A 16,497-nucleotide genomic window follows, 5' to 3' on the forward strand; every position below is an offset into this window, starting at 1 on the left:
CAGGAAGGAGGCTGGGGACAGCCGTGCAAGACATGTGTGTGAGTGTGAGCTTGTGGGACGTGAGTGCGCAAGATGTGTGTGAGAGGGTGCAAGGTGTGTCAGCACAAGGATGCGAGACGCATTTGGCTGCAAGATGCATGTGAGCACGAGTGCACCGCAGCAGCAGGGGCTGTGGGGAGGCCAAGCTGCCCCTCGGTGCAGGAGAAGCACCTTCCCGAGGCAGCGCTGCCGCTCACGCCCTCTCCTCCACCTCCTGCGGCTCCTCAAGGCTGATTTTCTTTTCACATTGTGCAGCTGGACTCCCAGGAACCACCTTTTTAAAGATGCACGATGATGAATCAGCTGTAAATTAAGTACCTTGTTAGGATATGATCATAGGGACTAAATAAATGACTTCTCAGTCGGTCCTCTGAAAGTAAATTAGTTAACTTAGGATATTTTAAAACAAATCCTTATTGGTTAATGACCAGATTTGGTTTGCTCCAGTCATCACCAATTGCTGGAATAGAAAAAAAAACCTTTAAAGATATGAGTCATGAGAAGAGCTGGGATATATCACTAACACATAGTTGACAATATTTCCTGCATCGGTTCACAAACCGCCAGGATGTCCCTGGTGAACTATACACAGTCCATCGCGCTCTCAGGGGGAATATGTGCACCGTCAGTCATTGGCAGCAGAGCGGGGAAACCAACAATGAAATAAAAGCCTCGGCACACCCAACGGAGGTTGCAGGATGCTAGAAAACTCCATGAACAGCTGAAATGCTGCCACCGAGCAGATGATCCAGAAATTGAATAAGGCACTGGGACGCAGAAGGCTGGCTCACTTATGTGAAATCCTGTGCTAGCCCCTGGAAAGACCCTCTGCGTCCTACAGAAAGGGTAGGTTTGCTAAGAGAAGAAACTGTGGGCTCATGTCAGCATTTGAGATTTATAAACAGAGATTTGGGAGAGAAAAATTCAGACGCCATTTAAATGCATTGAACTAGAACAGATTTCTGAAGAGGGAGAGAGAAAGAATAAGGGGAAAGGTTGAATTCTTTAATAGAGCTACTTTAATAGAGCTTTGTAGTGAACAGCTCGTGTCCACTTTTTTTAAAAACACTATTTGCAAAGGTAAGTTTGTTTTCCTACAGTGACACACAGTGAACATGCAATATTGCAAAGATTATCTACTGACTGATAAAAAGTGGAAGTTATGTGCCACTGGAAATTACATATTTTTACATTTTTTTTAGGTTCTTTTAGCAGAACAAAAATTGTGATTAGGAAAGTTTGACTCAGTTTATGGCAAACCACTTACTAGTCCAATAACATTAGCCTCTACATACCCCTGGTGCTTTGCAAGAGTTTTTGTCCCTTGGTCTCCAGAATTAACCATGGTTGGACTCCTTGTCCCAGCCACCTTCCAGGATGCCCTTGGATCTTGTGGCAATGAACAGCTGGGCCACACCGCAGGAACTAACCCCTCTGAGGAGACTAACTAGAAAGCAGATCCTTTTTTGTTATAATCTTTGTGTTTAGAAAAGCAGGATTGCATCTCCTGTGTAACACAAAGAAATACTGGGGGAAAGTTCCACCTTTTTTCTCCTAGCAGACACAATAAATGAAACAAGTTAAAAAGATTTTAAAATATTCATAAAAGTTATCCCACATGGTTCCTTCAAGATCCTTCAGTACTGCACATTAATATCAACACACACCACAGCTTTTGTTATCTTATTGGGAATATATTGTGTAGTTCCTCTCCAAGACTCTTGTCCTTCTCTTCAGTAAGGCACCTATATATGTCTTTGCTGATGGAGAGCTTAAAACACTTGATTCTCCACCCAAGCCTTTAAAACCCAGAGAGTGAACACGGCCACATCAGCACCAACTGTGCCCCACGTGAAACCTCACAATTGTCTGACTCGGTTGCAAACAAAATCTTATTCCCAGGAATGTTCATGAGAAAGTGAACAGGAAGGTTCACTCAGCTCCACCTTTTAAATGAAGACTGACAGCAGATATGAAAATGGCTTTTGTTTTCAATTTCATTCCATATGGTTATGGAGTGGCTGCAGGATCAAGCTATTTGTATCCGAAAGAGAACATTCTTTCTGTGGATATGAAACATCCAAGTATTTGCAAAACTTAAATTTTAAGAGAAGTGAATAATTCTGGTTTTACTACCTTTTCAGCTGCCCTGGAAATATAAACCATCCTGCACTAATGAGTTCCATTTCAGGAGTCTTTTTTGTTTTGAAAAGCAGATGCAGAAGTTCAACCTATAGCCTTTCCAGATAAGAGAAAGAAGCATGCTTTTATGCGCACAAGTATAACATTCTGTCAATAATTTGCATATGGATACTTTTTGTGCATAATTACATGCCTGTGTCATGACTGGTGTATTTCGATGTTGGATATTCAATACTTAGTTAGCACCCAAGTGCATTTATCTTTGCTCTGTATCATTATTTTCAAGCTCATTCTAATTGGAATCCTATAAATATGATTGTTAGAAAATGTATTTTATTAAACAAACTGCTGTACTCTAGAGGAAAATACAGTTGGCTCTGGGATGAGACACTCAGTTCTGCAGAGATAATGAAAAAAGTCTTATCTGAATTCAACTGGATTAAGATAAAGATATGTCAGTAAATGGAATGCAACATCCAAGACTGGCTCTCTGACAGGAAAATTTATGCCATTTTATGAAGTTTGCTATTTAATGGAAAGGCAAAGCTATTTGCAATTTAGCATGAAAGGGGAAGAGCCCTTTACCTCAGAGTCACCCTTTGCCCAGACCGTGCTCCCAGCCTCCAGATTCTCCCACCACTTCATCTCCTCCCCCTTCCCTGCCCACCTTTCCCTCTTCCCCCACCATCCCCCACCTTGTCCCCCTTCCACCTGGGGACAAGAGGGAGCTCCCAAACTCTCCTGTCTCCCCTGAAGGCTGGGCTTGAGGCTCTTTGTGATGGGGGCAGGAGAGGGAGAAACGTGGGTGATGAAGGGTGGAGGGAAGCCGTCAACCATGACCATGATGCTGAGGCCCTTGGGCATCCAGGGGCATGCAGGATGAGGATAAGTGCACCCAGGGCTGCAAGATGCCGTGAAGCTGCTCTCTATCCTTGGGGACACACAGAGAGGCTGTGTGGGTCTGCTCGGGGTGAGACATGGGGAGGGGAAGGCTGGGAGGTTCCTGGGTTGTCCCATGCATTGGTGCCTCTCTCCCTGCGTGCAGAGGCAAGAAAGGCGTGAGGAGCATGTAAGGTGATGACCATCAGTGGGATGAAAGGAGGGATGTTGGGAGGCATGCTACCATGGCAGAACCCAGGATGAGCAGACAGATCTGAAGTTCATATCAGACGGTGACTTTCATGGGAGGAAGGTTGAGTGTTAGGAGCTGGCTGCAGCTGGACAATGCACTGATGGTGCCAGCGGTGAGTGGTGCAGAAGGGAAACCAAGGCAGCGCCAGAAGTCGGCGACAGCTCCAGAAAGACCTTTCTGTTCTCACCCTCAGTCAGTCAGGACTAACTACACCATGTGAAAATGTGGAAGAATGGTATCTCTTCATCTATCACATGGCCAGGATCCAGCCCAGCCAGACTTCTGGGTGGCTGCAAGCAGCAGGCCAGAGAGGCGGCGGCCCTGCGGAAGAGGCAGATATCCCTGTCTCTGCAGTTTCTGAGCCCAGACCCACGCCAGCCTCGTTCCCCCAGCTAAGCGTGGACCTCCAAGGAGTTTCGTGCGGCTTTCCCTGGAGAAGGTCTGTCGGCTGGTCCCAGCGCTTCGCTGGAGCAGATAAGGGTGTCTGGAAAGACCATCGTTATCTCTCCTGCCGTCTGGAGGCCGGGGCTCCCTTCCTGTCTGGCCTTCGAACCGCGCTCGGCACTGTCTGCTCACAGCCACCGCCACCACCGGCAGGTCGGGAGCTCATCTCCCGCCTCGCAAATCCCTCACTCAAAACTACTGTCACGTTTGCTTTCTGCACTTTTTTCCTCTTCTTTTAAAAAGCGAAGTGACATGAATTCACTCTCATAATATGCATCAAGTGAAGACCGTCTGCATTACAACGCGCTCCCTTTACATGAGAGATGGAAATAGCTTTGACATGAGGTAAAACGATACCCATGGGAGAGGGAGATCCGCGTCCCCCTCCCAGCCCCCTGCTCCTCCCACAAAAGCACTGGCAGGCTCCGGAGCCAAGGGCTGGCCCATGTGGACCCTGCATACTTGTGCTCTGAGGACAGCGAGAGGACATGTTTATTGGCGAGCAGGCACACATATGCCGTGTCCAAAAATGGCTTCAATCGGTGTGGTGCGTACAACCCTGAGCGAAGAGTCCAGCAGCCGGGGCCCTGCTGGCCTCTGGCCTTCCCTCCCGGTGAAGGTGGTACGGGGCCTTTCTCCTCTCTCTTTGCTGACACCATATAGCCTTTTGAGAAAATATGCCTTGGAGGTGTCTTGCAAGGGCTGATATTAGCTCCACCTGAGGAAAGTATTTTCAGCACTCAGTTTCCCAAATATTTGGTTTCCCAGCCTTTTTGCATTGCCTGAGGCAGGCTGCAAGGCTGTCCCAGCTCTGGGCAGGATGTGGGCAGCCAGAGCTTCTCTTCCCAGGGCTGCTGGAGTGCAGATCCCTTGACCAACTGCAGCCATGACACCTACGCTGGGAGCCTCCAGCAAACAGCCTGAGTGCAAAGCCTCAGGGGGTTTGGTTTGTATAACTTTAAAAAGTAGGTGCCTGGCCAGCTCCGAGTCACCCAAGCTCCCTATACAAACACTGCCAAGAAAAAAAACACCTTGAGAGGTGCCCAGCAATCCTTAGACTCCTTTTGCTGCCTCTCACCCAGGACCTCGACAAGATCCAGGCCATGATGAAACCCTGACCGTGACTGAAGTCAGAAGGTTAGCCACGGGCTTCAGCGAGAGCAGGATGTCACCGAAGCAGGGGATGTGGCTTCTCATGGTGTGCATTGCTCACGGCATATGGGAGATAAGCAGCAAAGAATACGCCAATTCAAGTCATGCACGCTGCTAAAATACCATCAAATACAAGTGTCTGCTCAGAGAGTATTGTCATCTGCACGGTTTGTTAATGCTCGCAGCCACTGTCAGCACCCCTTTCTTTCCATTATTACTTGCTATGTTACTTTATTCGTGTAACACTGCTCCATAGAGAAATCTCCCTAATCTGTTTCAGGTGGGCAATGGGTACTGGCACCCTGTCCCATCGCTGGGTTGTGCTAGTTCCTGAGGATTACAAATGAGGGCCATCTGTAGTCCCTACTATTTGTGGAGATGAAAAGGAGCTTAACTTAATGTACTTTGGCAGAGTAATAGGGAAACATCAATCACGGGGTGACATGTTAGTTCATATGCACCAATAGGCTCATGTTTGTAGCTGGACACATTAAGTGGATCTGTTTCTTTAAAGACGAGTCCATCACTTACAGACAGGCATTCGGAGCTCTAGCGTACAGGACACTTTTAAGAGATACTTGATAAAGAGCTTGAAAATGTGAGTAGTGACATGAAGCTAAACTCTGGCTCATTTTCTTCAATTCCCTATTAATATGAGCCTCATAAAGTTGAAATTGGGGTCACTTGGACAGTTATTTTAGCTAAAACAGATGGAGTTGTCGTGGCTGCTCCTAAAGAAGCAACTTTTACCATAAGTTACCACACACTGTCTCTGGGATAAATATATTTTCCTTTACTACATCATTTGGGATTGTGTGGTAATTGCTAGACTAACACTGATTTTTTAAGGGCAACAATGCTAATAATTTCCATTAAAAAACTATTCTGAGATAGTTCACAACAGTGAAGAAAAAAAGTATTTTCCTCACAAATGCCAGAATCAAACAGTTTCTTAATTTATTACAAGAGCATAAAAATTGAGCAGCCTCTGAATTACCATTTTCCCCATGTAACAAAATATTCTGCATGAAGAGGGATTATTAGACCCCCTGAACTTCCCTTGTAAGTAGAGCACAGCTGTGCGAACAATTCACAATGAATAATTTATTGGATGAAGTTCAGCACTTTTTTGACTTGTGAACTCTTCAGGAGTGGTTCAGGACTTCCTTGTTATTGATTGTTATGCAAAATTTTTCACAAATTTCTTCAGTAATTCCATCTTCAAATGGCTCATGAAAAATTCATTCCCATTACTTAAATTCAAAATTCATTTTGCGTTAGGTCAGCAGTGCAACTCAGGTGACGTGACTTCTGTCCCTTGAATTGACAACACATAAAATTATATATTAATTCCCATTTTCTGCTATTGGATACACAATTTCTAAAGAAGCAAAATACTTGGCCTATGTAGGAACTAATTAGCTGAGGAGCAAAGTTGCTACCTGTTATCACTACTTTTAGTCACGTTTATTAGCCTACTGAGCAACCAGGACTGGGGCCCCTCTCCAGCAGATGCAAAGAGGAGGCGGTGGAAGTCCATTTCCCAAAGAGCTTATGGCTGCAACCAGGACCACAGGTGAGGAGGTGAGGAGGGAATGATAGCAGGAAACATCATGTTAGGTTATTATGGTTCTGAAAGGTGGTAACATAAGAGGGGGATAAGTTATAAAGAGAGAAAAACAAAAAGAAGAAAAGGTGTATCAGAGGCAGAGGCATGGGGTAAGAGGACCAGATGTTCAATGAAGCTAAGGTGAAGAGGTCATGATGAAAAGGGAAGGATGATTTCTCTTCCCACCTAAGCATCAGCCATTACTCGCCAAAATCAAGCATGCAATGGGAACCGCCTCTTTAAATGTTGTTTTCATCTGGGGATCAGGAAAGGGAAAACGCAACAGCTCCCAGCGATGCCAAGAACAGCCCAGGCAGGTGCTGTGGGAAGTGCCCCACAGCTTTTCTAATGCATCTCAGGCATGATTCAAAAAGCATTGGCCTTCATTACTCTTGCAGTTCCTCGAGCAAGGCATGCTATTTGTACTGAACGGTGCCAAGTTCTGCAATGAGAATAAGATGCAGATTGGCCCAGAGAATTCAAGCTCACTTTGGTTTCAAGGAGAAACAAAAGGAGCCACATTTGTGATTGAAACCCTGTCAGCTCTTGATCACCTGGGAGCAGTGCATCCAGGTTGCGACTTAGCTGTGCCCTGATAAAAATATTCCCAGCCATCTTCCCCCCTTCCCCGCCCTGCAATGTTCATTCTTCATCATAACTTCATTTTTCAAAGCTAAATATACTAAATATGTTCTTACAGGCCAGTTTACATATGTTCTGCAATGGTCCATTGAGAGTTGACTGGACATGGAAAAAATGCAGATGACTTCAGTGGACAGTACCAGTGACTTTTTCCTCAGTGCCTATGGAGGTAAAGGCTAGATATAAACCTCAACTGATTTCTATTAGCTGGCTGAAAAGCAGTGCGAGCCCTTATTAGCCTTCCACATGCCCAACTGTCAGCTAAGAAATCACTTTTCATTGAGGCAGGCTCACAACACTGTGACTTCTGAGCCCACCGTAGGAGGATGACGGGATGCACTTACAGTTCATTTCTCTGTGGTTTTCTTCCAAAAGTCCTTTTGCAACAAGCTCGTAGTACAAAGCAGGCAACCGCTAACCTGCATCTGGTAGACCCCAGGGAGGTGGTGTTGGTGCTCTTTGAAGCTACCAAAGGCAAATAACTGCAGGGGGGAACCTCGCCAGCTGGGTGAGTGACAGTGATAGCAGTCATCACGTTGCTCTCACCAGGATGCTGAGTCAGGACAAGGGGCACAGCAGGAATCAAAAAGACATAACCGGGTCCCTGTCCTCACATCCACACTCATGTGGAGCCCTGGTAAGGGCTAAGGGTGGGTGGTGTGGGGTAGCCTACTGAGGGCCAGCCTAGCAGTCAGCATCGGAAAGCTAGCCAAAAAAAGCAGGCTGTGAAAAGGAATTGGGATTTAACTGAAGGCTTGTTTTCAAGGCAAACCCAAACTGTTTTAAATCAGCTGAATCACAGTATTTAACAGAGAGCAAATGTGGATCTTAATAGGACACCAGATATGTAGCAAGGATACATTTTCCAGGTGCAGTAATGTGAGGTCAATCAGAAATCTATCAAAAAATGTCAAACCTGATAAAAGGAAGAAGCTGCTGTAGGTCTTGGTAACACAGGCAAATGATAAAATTGTAGCAGTAGAATGTGTCTTTTAATGGCCCATCAAAACACCAGCATTCCTGACTTTTTAAAAGCAATGTTTTATTGTTTCTGGAGAAGATCTGGAAGCCTTCTCTGAGTTGGGCTGAGATTTAACAATGGAGTTAATGCTGCATGTTGGGGCTGTCACAGGGCTAAAATGTCAGAGGTGAAGTGGATCTGCTCCTCTCTTGGGTTCCCTACACTGCACTGGGCAGCCTTGGAGCACAGTGCGGCCACTGTGGTGAAAAGCTGCTAGTTATGATAGGAGAAGGTTATCTGACTGCTGCATGAAACCAGGACCATGCACAATATACTTTCCAACTAGTTTATAAATATATTAAAAAAATATATTTTAAAAGTGCTCCTGTTCTGTCCCATCACCAGTCTTGCAGGGCTGTCCTTCATTAGCATTGCAGGAATTAATAATAAGTTTAATATGATTTGGCCTCCTGAGTAATGCTGTGAAACTCACTTTCCGCTGCCCGCTCCCTCCTGCTCATGCTTGTGTGCTCAGCTCTCCGCCCAGGGCCGGGAAGGGATGATGCTGTGACCCACGGGTTCCCACTCCCCTGCTTTCCCTCTCCTCTGACTGTGAGAGCAAGTGTTCAGTGTTGGGCTGACACTCTCACCCTTTTCGTTATGCCAGGCCCTGTACTGGCCCCAGGAGCTATGTTATAAGGTAGGAGTGTCTGCTGCCTTTTTCAGTTAATTAATTCCAATCAGTTCTGCAATGAAGAAACCCAGAAAATGGAGTAAGATTTACAGAAGCTGGGATATCTGCTGTATTTTGTTCCAGAACAGGTCTAAGCAACACAACTGAATGACCATTCTTATGCTCCTAACATGTCTCAAATATTAGTCCTAATTCATTCCACTGAGTTTTGAAGTGATCCAATTTATCTGACGTGCCACAAGCTAAGGTCAGTTACCTGCTATTCAGCTGATGTATCTGAGTCACGTCCCTCCTGATGTACCCAAACTCTTAATTACAGTCTTCCAGCCCAGTGGAAAAGATTCAGTGCTTGATCCATCCACATTTTTTTCTAGACAATCTGTCATGAGTGAGATAAGACTTTGAGAAGGAGAGAGCAGAAATGAGAAAGGAAGGAGAATGGTAAAAAGAGAAAGATGGCATAAGAAGGAAAGGAGACCTTTCAGGAAACAAGAAGATATATTTAAGTCAAAGGAAAATTTTGGCACAAGGACGAATGGACATTAATGGGTCATGAAAAATGCAGTCTGGATATAGGAAGAAGGAAAACCAGAACAGCAGAGAGATAAGGTTCTGAATAGTCTTTTTTAGGAATAACAGGAGCAAATAACCTATCTTTTTTTTTATGAGGGAGTTGGTTATTTTAAGAGGGAGAGGCTTTTAAGAGGGAGTCTATGAAAGGGATTACTTAGTGCGATTGCCTGTTATACTGGGAGGCTAGACTAGTGATCCAGGAGTCCCTTTTCAGGAGTCTGATGCTTTGTGAATGGCGCTTAATGGCAAGAAGGAAATAAGAGGAGAAAGAATCAGAAGTAGGTAGTAGTTATTGTTCTCTCGAACAGAAAGAAACAACATTTGGGCCAACTGAGGACTATCTTGTGTTTAAAACACAATGACTAAAACTGTTAATGACTGATTTCTCTTCTCTTTTCAAATGTATATTTCTTCACCTGTGAAAGATGGGGCCACCAGAATCTCTTTTCCTTTTGGGCAGCAAATGATGAGTTCCCAAAACAGCCTGTGTTAACAATCTGTTTTAGAAATTAAGGGGATCCGGCAGTCATCTTCACTCTGGACAGGAACCTACTGATACAGGGATTTCTTATTGCTAATCCTAGATCAATACAGTATCACTTGCAGAGACAGTAATCCAAGGAATGCATAGAGCATACAATCCAAGTTTGTTTCAAAATGTAAAGTATCACGGGATGTGCTTATTACCGTGACTTTGAGCAGATCTCGTACTTCACAAGAGGCAAAACCTCCTTTTCTTTGATGTTCTTTTATTTCCCTTTTCCTACCAATGATGGTGGTGAAAACTCTTCTTTGTTCTCAGATACAATTACATGTGTTGGGCATTTCGCTGCTTCACGACACCAGGCGCAACGGCCAGGTGCAAGGCCATCCTGCATGGTCATGCCTTTGTGCCCTTCCCCAGGGCAGCTCTCCCACTGCACTGGGGCCATCTCTGTCCCTGGAATGAAGCTTGCCTCTGAAGAAAGGGGTGATTTATGGAGAGATTATGGTGAAACCCACCCACAAAAAAGGCCAAACCCAGACCTGAGAGCGGCAGGGTATGTGGTAAGTGCCCTGTGCCAAGCTCCCTGGGCTTTCCTGCCCTGGGGCACTTCAGGTGAGGCTGGGGCAGAGGAGGTTCCGATATGAGGCCCACCTTTCCCTTCTTCATGTTAATGATTACTCCCATGGAGGTTCTGATATGCCTCCCGCCTCGCTGCAGCCTGTCTGCCCCACACGGCTGGTCCTGAGTGCAGTCGGAGGTTACTGGCTATGGCTAGAACATGTACACCAAGAGCAACAGATGGGCTATGGCACTGTGTGGCAAATAAATGACGTTGACACAGATGCAGTCCCTCTCAAAGGTGTTTGAGGAGAGGCATGTGCCATCATGAAGCCATATCATACACCACATCATACATGTGTGCAGAGGCACATGCAGGCTGGCAATGCTGATGCCAGCAGAGGGGCTAATCTCCCCCATCCCCCAATTTACTCACGCCTAAAGTGAAAGCCTAGCTTGGGGACAGCCTGCAAAGCCTCGTAAGTACATAAACACACCAAAGACTGTAACACAAAGCACGTCACATCCCAATAGATGTTCCCCAGCAAGGTCCGTGGGGAAGCGCTGTAGGTTGGTATAGGTCCTGGTGTTGCTTGCCTGAAGGAGGACTTGAACATGAGTTTAATTGATGCAAATCTCAGACTTCATCAGAAATGCTTGTTATTTGGTTCCCAGCTTTCAAAATATTCAATGCAATTACACAAACTTGTCATCTGTAATGTTGTGTCTCCATTCTCGCCCTCGTCTTCTTAGTATGTGTACCCTCTCTTGACAGCAAAAGTTGTGCTTAAAAATCCAAAAGAATAAGAGTGTCTAGGTGGGAGGCTGCTGAAATTACCTGAAATTTATTTCTCATCATTTTTTCTTAAGGGAAAAAAGAAGACGGCTTCCCCAGACACTGGGAAAAATCAGACTTGTCAGTTTGACTTCACTGAAAGGGAAAGACTCCGAAACTCCTTTAAGGAATCAAATAGGGAACACTTGGAAAAGCAGAGCTTGATTAAAGACAGCTAACATCAATTCAGGGAAAGGAGATCATGCCTAACTAATTTGTTGGAATTCTTTGAGGAAATTACTGCCCTGGTAAGGAAGGGGAAAGGATATTATAGACTCCGTTTTTCAGAAAGCATTTGACAACATTCTCCACTGTTGGTTAAAATGTCTAAGGTCTGAAGTCATGGAATAGAAGGACAATGAGCATATTGGACTGAAAACTGGCAAAAGAGGAGGAACGAAAGCGTAACTATGAATGGGAGCCTTTCATTTTAAAGAGGGGGATGTAAGAAGGATCAGGGAAGAAACCACATTTTGAGTTTGAAAACAAGATTTCCCAAGGTTACTGAAGACACTCCTGAACCTTGGGAAATACAATTAATAATGAGGAGCCGTGCAGACAGATGGAGAAAGGAATGGTTTGTGTTACTACGGTATCTTGGAGAGCAGATAGAAAGGGGAAGACTTGCTTGACTGCTCTGCTAAAACCTATCTGTCACAGTTTGAGTGATAATATGTGTTAAATTCCACAGACACAGGAAAAGACACAGAATTTCACACTGCAGAAACTAAAAGTGGCCCACCTTTCCCTTCTTCATGTTAATGATTACTCCCATGCACTTAAGCCTTCTTTTTTTAAGAACGATCTTATCACATGCAATTGCACACAAATGTTATTACTTAGGGTCTTCTCGTAAGGCAACGATTTCACTTCAGGTTAGTATTATGTCATTAAATAGCATAGGAAAAATACTTCTGCTTTGAGTCTTTGCTTTGAGAAAAAAAAAAATGCTGCTGCTTCACACTAAGGGCTTGTCTATAATCCTATACACTGAAGCATGTGTTGAAACACATTTTAACCAGTAGATGCGATAACCCTGTCCCACACGGTGTAAGCTAAATCATAAAAAGCTGCTGTCATTCCTGAATTAGAGTACATGTCTATACTGACCTTGAGGTTCTGGACCAGGGAGGAGGCTTCAGCCTGGTGTGTTCGTGTAGCTGCCTCTGGGCCATCAGCATCCACCAGCTGCGGGCATCCACACTGGTCGGGCTCAGGCTGCCTACACACCCCATTTGCCCTTGTAGCCAGCAACGTCTCGGGGAGAGTCCTGTAGCCTTGACACCGCTGCAAGAGACTACCAGAAAGGGGTAGCCCTGCTTGGTGTGCTTCAGCCCTGGCCCACAGCTAGCAGCCCTGCCCTTGGCTCTGTGCACGGTGAACCACAGGCACTAAGGCTTGCAGAGCAGCCTCCTTCACCGGGGTTTTACTCTAAAGCGGGTGCACAGTCCCTGCTGCGGGTATGGTCTTCTCCAGGGGAGAGGAAAGGCAGCAGCACAAGGCTTCCTATGTCTTAAGCCACTGTGCAGTTCACCAGGATAGGCCTGCCAGGTTCCTTAAACTCTCTATTCCCACCTTTCCAGGGTGGCTCACCCCATCTGATGCTCTGTCCGAAGAAAAAGCAAGCTGATACTTGTGTTTAGCTGTCAGGTATGGTCCCTTGAACATGTTTTCCGAAGACCATTTGAAAGCCATTCTTTTGTGTAACGCCACCTTTGCTGCTAGGATATTATGGGCAGGAGCACTTCACTCTCCTGATTACACCGTGCTTGGAAAGGAAGCAATAACTTAAGTGGTGTGATTACACAACTGCTTCTGATGGGCTTTAATGTACGTGGGAGAAGGCACCTTCTTCTATCAGTGAAAGCATTAAACTAGGAAGCTTTGTCATGCACGGAGAATTCATTTCAGTTATAGAGACTTATAAGCCTCCGTTTTTCTACACAAGTTGATTTAGTGTGTGCCCTTGGAACCAGCATGGCTTTCTCTGTTTCCTCTCTTTCCATGTTGAAGTACAAAAGGCACTAGTGAATTTTGCTTTGTTTTGTTTGTTTTTTACATACCTAACTGACCAGAAGGAAACAGGATATGCAGCAGTGGCATTACACCAGGAAAATGCATAATTTCATCAGCATGTCTTACTGCTTGTCTTCTTAGGTAGGTCTTCTTCTTCCTCTTGTCTGCTGCCTTTTCTTGACTGTGTCTGTCTGGGGATATTTATATAACTCTAGGATGGAATTTGCCACCGAAAGAAGTATTTCCCTGCTTTCCCCTCCCTCCCTGGCTCCATTTCTCACTCTTTTGAAGCACTGAACACCCTTGACTCCCAGTTCTTACTCTAGTGGCTGGTGGTGACTTCTAGTACATTTGTATTTTTTGCATTTACTCATTTTCAGAAATATTCCTTCCCTTCTTCCCTCTGATTTGAAGCATCATTAACTTCCACAAGCTTCAAGCTGGCCCTTCTATCCTGCACACTGAAACAGTTTTCTTTGTCACCCAAAGCAGAAATAACAGAAGTCATAGGCGTGACCCTTTTGGACACAAAATACAGCGCTTTTTTGCAATACAGTGGATCTCTCAATGTTAGTTCCCTTATAAGCCAAAAGAATAAGTAATGTAGGAAATAAATTACTACATACAATTCAGTTATACCTGCAAGTAGAAATAGAAGATACATATTTTATTTTAACTCAGCACCTTTTGCTGCTAGGACAAAGAAATTCTGAACATTAAGGCTGTAACCTTTGGATCACCATCTCGTCTCAGCCTTTCCTCTCTGTATTAATTTTCTTCCTATGCTTTTTTGGCAGCCTTTGCAGTATTTTCCCCTCAGATGATACTGCAAGTCCAAGCATCTTATGGGGAGGGGGGAAACCTTTTCAAAGACAAGTCTAATCTACTCTAAGCAGATCTCCCTAAACTATTCCTTATTAATTTCTGCTTTGTCAAAAGGTCTCTTCTCCATGCCCTTGGGCTGATTATTAATAGACATGATAACGAATTTATAATCCCACTCTCATTATTTTTTCTTTTCAGGCAAGGGAAGGGGAGAGGGTTGTGTATTTTTGAACGTTAACTGTTGTCCCTCCTCTTATCAGGTTAATTGGGCTGTGGTAATGTCTGACTGGATATCCTGCCCAGAGGTGATTTAAAAATGGCAAATGTCATGATTTTTTTTACTTAATGCTGGAACGTCAGCCTTCTCGTATAAATTATCGCAGTTGCTCTTGTCTCAGTGACATAGGTATTTCTTTAACATTTATTCTTGGATAAATACCTACACAGCTATCAAGCACAAGGACTGCGTGATTTCACAACAACAAAGAAAATAATCTTCTACCAGCCTTATCGCTCTGGCCCTGTAAAAGCCCATTGGTAGCTGGCCAGGTTTAAAGATGTCACCATCATGCTTGCTACTTCCACTTAGCTCTGCAGAGCTCTGCCTGGCATCTTTTCAAAACAAATCTTGGAAAGCGCACAGAGAAATGCTTTCTTTCTGGAGCCCTCTAGGTCCTCCTAACTACACAGTGGCTGCCAATTGCAGCTGACAGGGCTCTTGCTCTTTTTTTTTCCTTTTTTTCCCCCTCATTTTAAGTACCAGTTGTCCTAGCCCAGAAGGGCCTGTCTCTGCCCATGCCAGCCCCGGGTGCAGGATGCAGCACGGCAAAGAGGCAGCTTCGGGATGGGGGCTGGCGCGGGGTGGCAGCAAACATGGTTCCCACGACTCGGGACGCTCTGCAAGGGTTAGTGCCTACGGTGTTGACAACCCGTAAAACTCAAAGTCCTTGAGCTGAGCAAACTGATAAGCAGCGAACATGGCAAGACAAAATAAGAAATAAGGTGTAGTGATTAAAGAGGTGGAAAGGCCGCTTTTTTAGTGAGGGTGTCACGAGGAAGGAAAGAGGTTTCGGTCTGGGAGAGGTTATTTCTTGCCTCTCTGGGGGGCAGACAGCAAAGTGATGGTCTCTTCTTTCTGGGCAGTGACCTTGGAAGGGGTCCTGTATGGTGAGGACCGATGGGCAGCGGGTAAGAGCAGGTACCTTCATGGACATTTAGGGGTGGCTGTTGGTTGAGCTCAGCGACACTTCAGCCCTGTTGACACGCACATAGGGCAGGATCCAGCACTCACTGGGTCTGGCAGCAGATGGACAGCTGACATTTAAACACTAATTGCGGTGGGACTCTGAGCCACAGACTTAGTTTCTCCTGTCAGAGGCTATTGCTAAATGATTTGGCAGCTTTTAATTTCATAGCACCAAGAAGCATTCTGTACATTACTCAGTTAAATATCTTTCATGACGCTTGAGGTTTGTTTGTTTGTTGCTGTCAGGTTACCTCTTCTTCGGCAAAGAAGGTCCATACTTCCTGTTTCAGGTTTGGATATTTTCTCTATTTTGCATTAGAGAAAGTCAACCAGGAGAAAAATATTGCAGTCACTTAAAGGAGATCACGCACATAGATTTTGCTGGGAATGGAGAAGGAGACTGCACTGTGCTGGGTCAGGCAGGACAGTTCTCGGCACTGGCAGAGCACCTCATGGTATCTCAGCTCCTGTGGATGTGGCCCATTCACTATTTAGCTTGTCTTCAATAAAATTCTGTTAAACCTGTCCAAATAAATTCAGGGAGCTTTGGATGCAACATAATATTAGATAGACATAGAGCATTCCCTTTTTCATCAGGGAATCTGAGAGCTCTTTGTTATGATTTCAGAGTATTAAGGCTTCACAGTATTTCCAAATTATACCTGGAGGAATTATTTCCCATAAGCTGAGGGAGCAGAAAGATGGATGTCCCTTCCTCATGCTAGGGTTGGGATAATGGATCCAGTGACTCGGCGGCTGGGGCTGCCACAAGAGTCTCCTTGTTCTCCTGTCCACCGGCTCTCGGGTGGCGACCGGCCCTGGGTAGCAGCCACCCTCTGATGCACCCTGAGAGATGCAGAGCATAGTCGAGAGCACCAGCCGAAGCCTGGAAAAGGGATCTGGAGAGGAATAGAGGAGACTAACAAAATGGTAGGAGCTGCTGTGTTTTGTGAGTTGTTTTAAATAAAGAATCCATTTTAATCCTACTGGCCTCTTGCCTGCTTGCTTCATTCAAAATAAAACACACTCTCCAGAAAATGGTTTTACATAGCCCAGCCAAGTTTCTGGTAGAGCGCAGACTCCAGACATCCATAATTCATGAGCAAGGAAGGGTGTGGATATTTTGTGGGAACCAGACCCTC

The sequence above is a fragment of the Ciconia boyciana genome, chromosome 1, assembly GCF_034638445.1.
Source record: "Ciconia boyciana chromosome 1, ASM3463844v1, whole genome shotgun sequence".
In the NCBI taxonomy this organism is placed as follows: Eukaryota; Metazoa; Chordata; class Aves; order Ciconiiformes; family Ciconiidae; genus Ciconia; species Ciconia boyciana.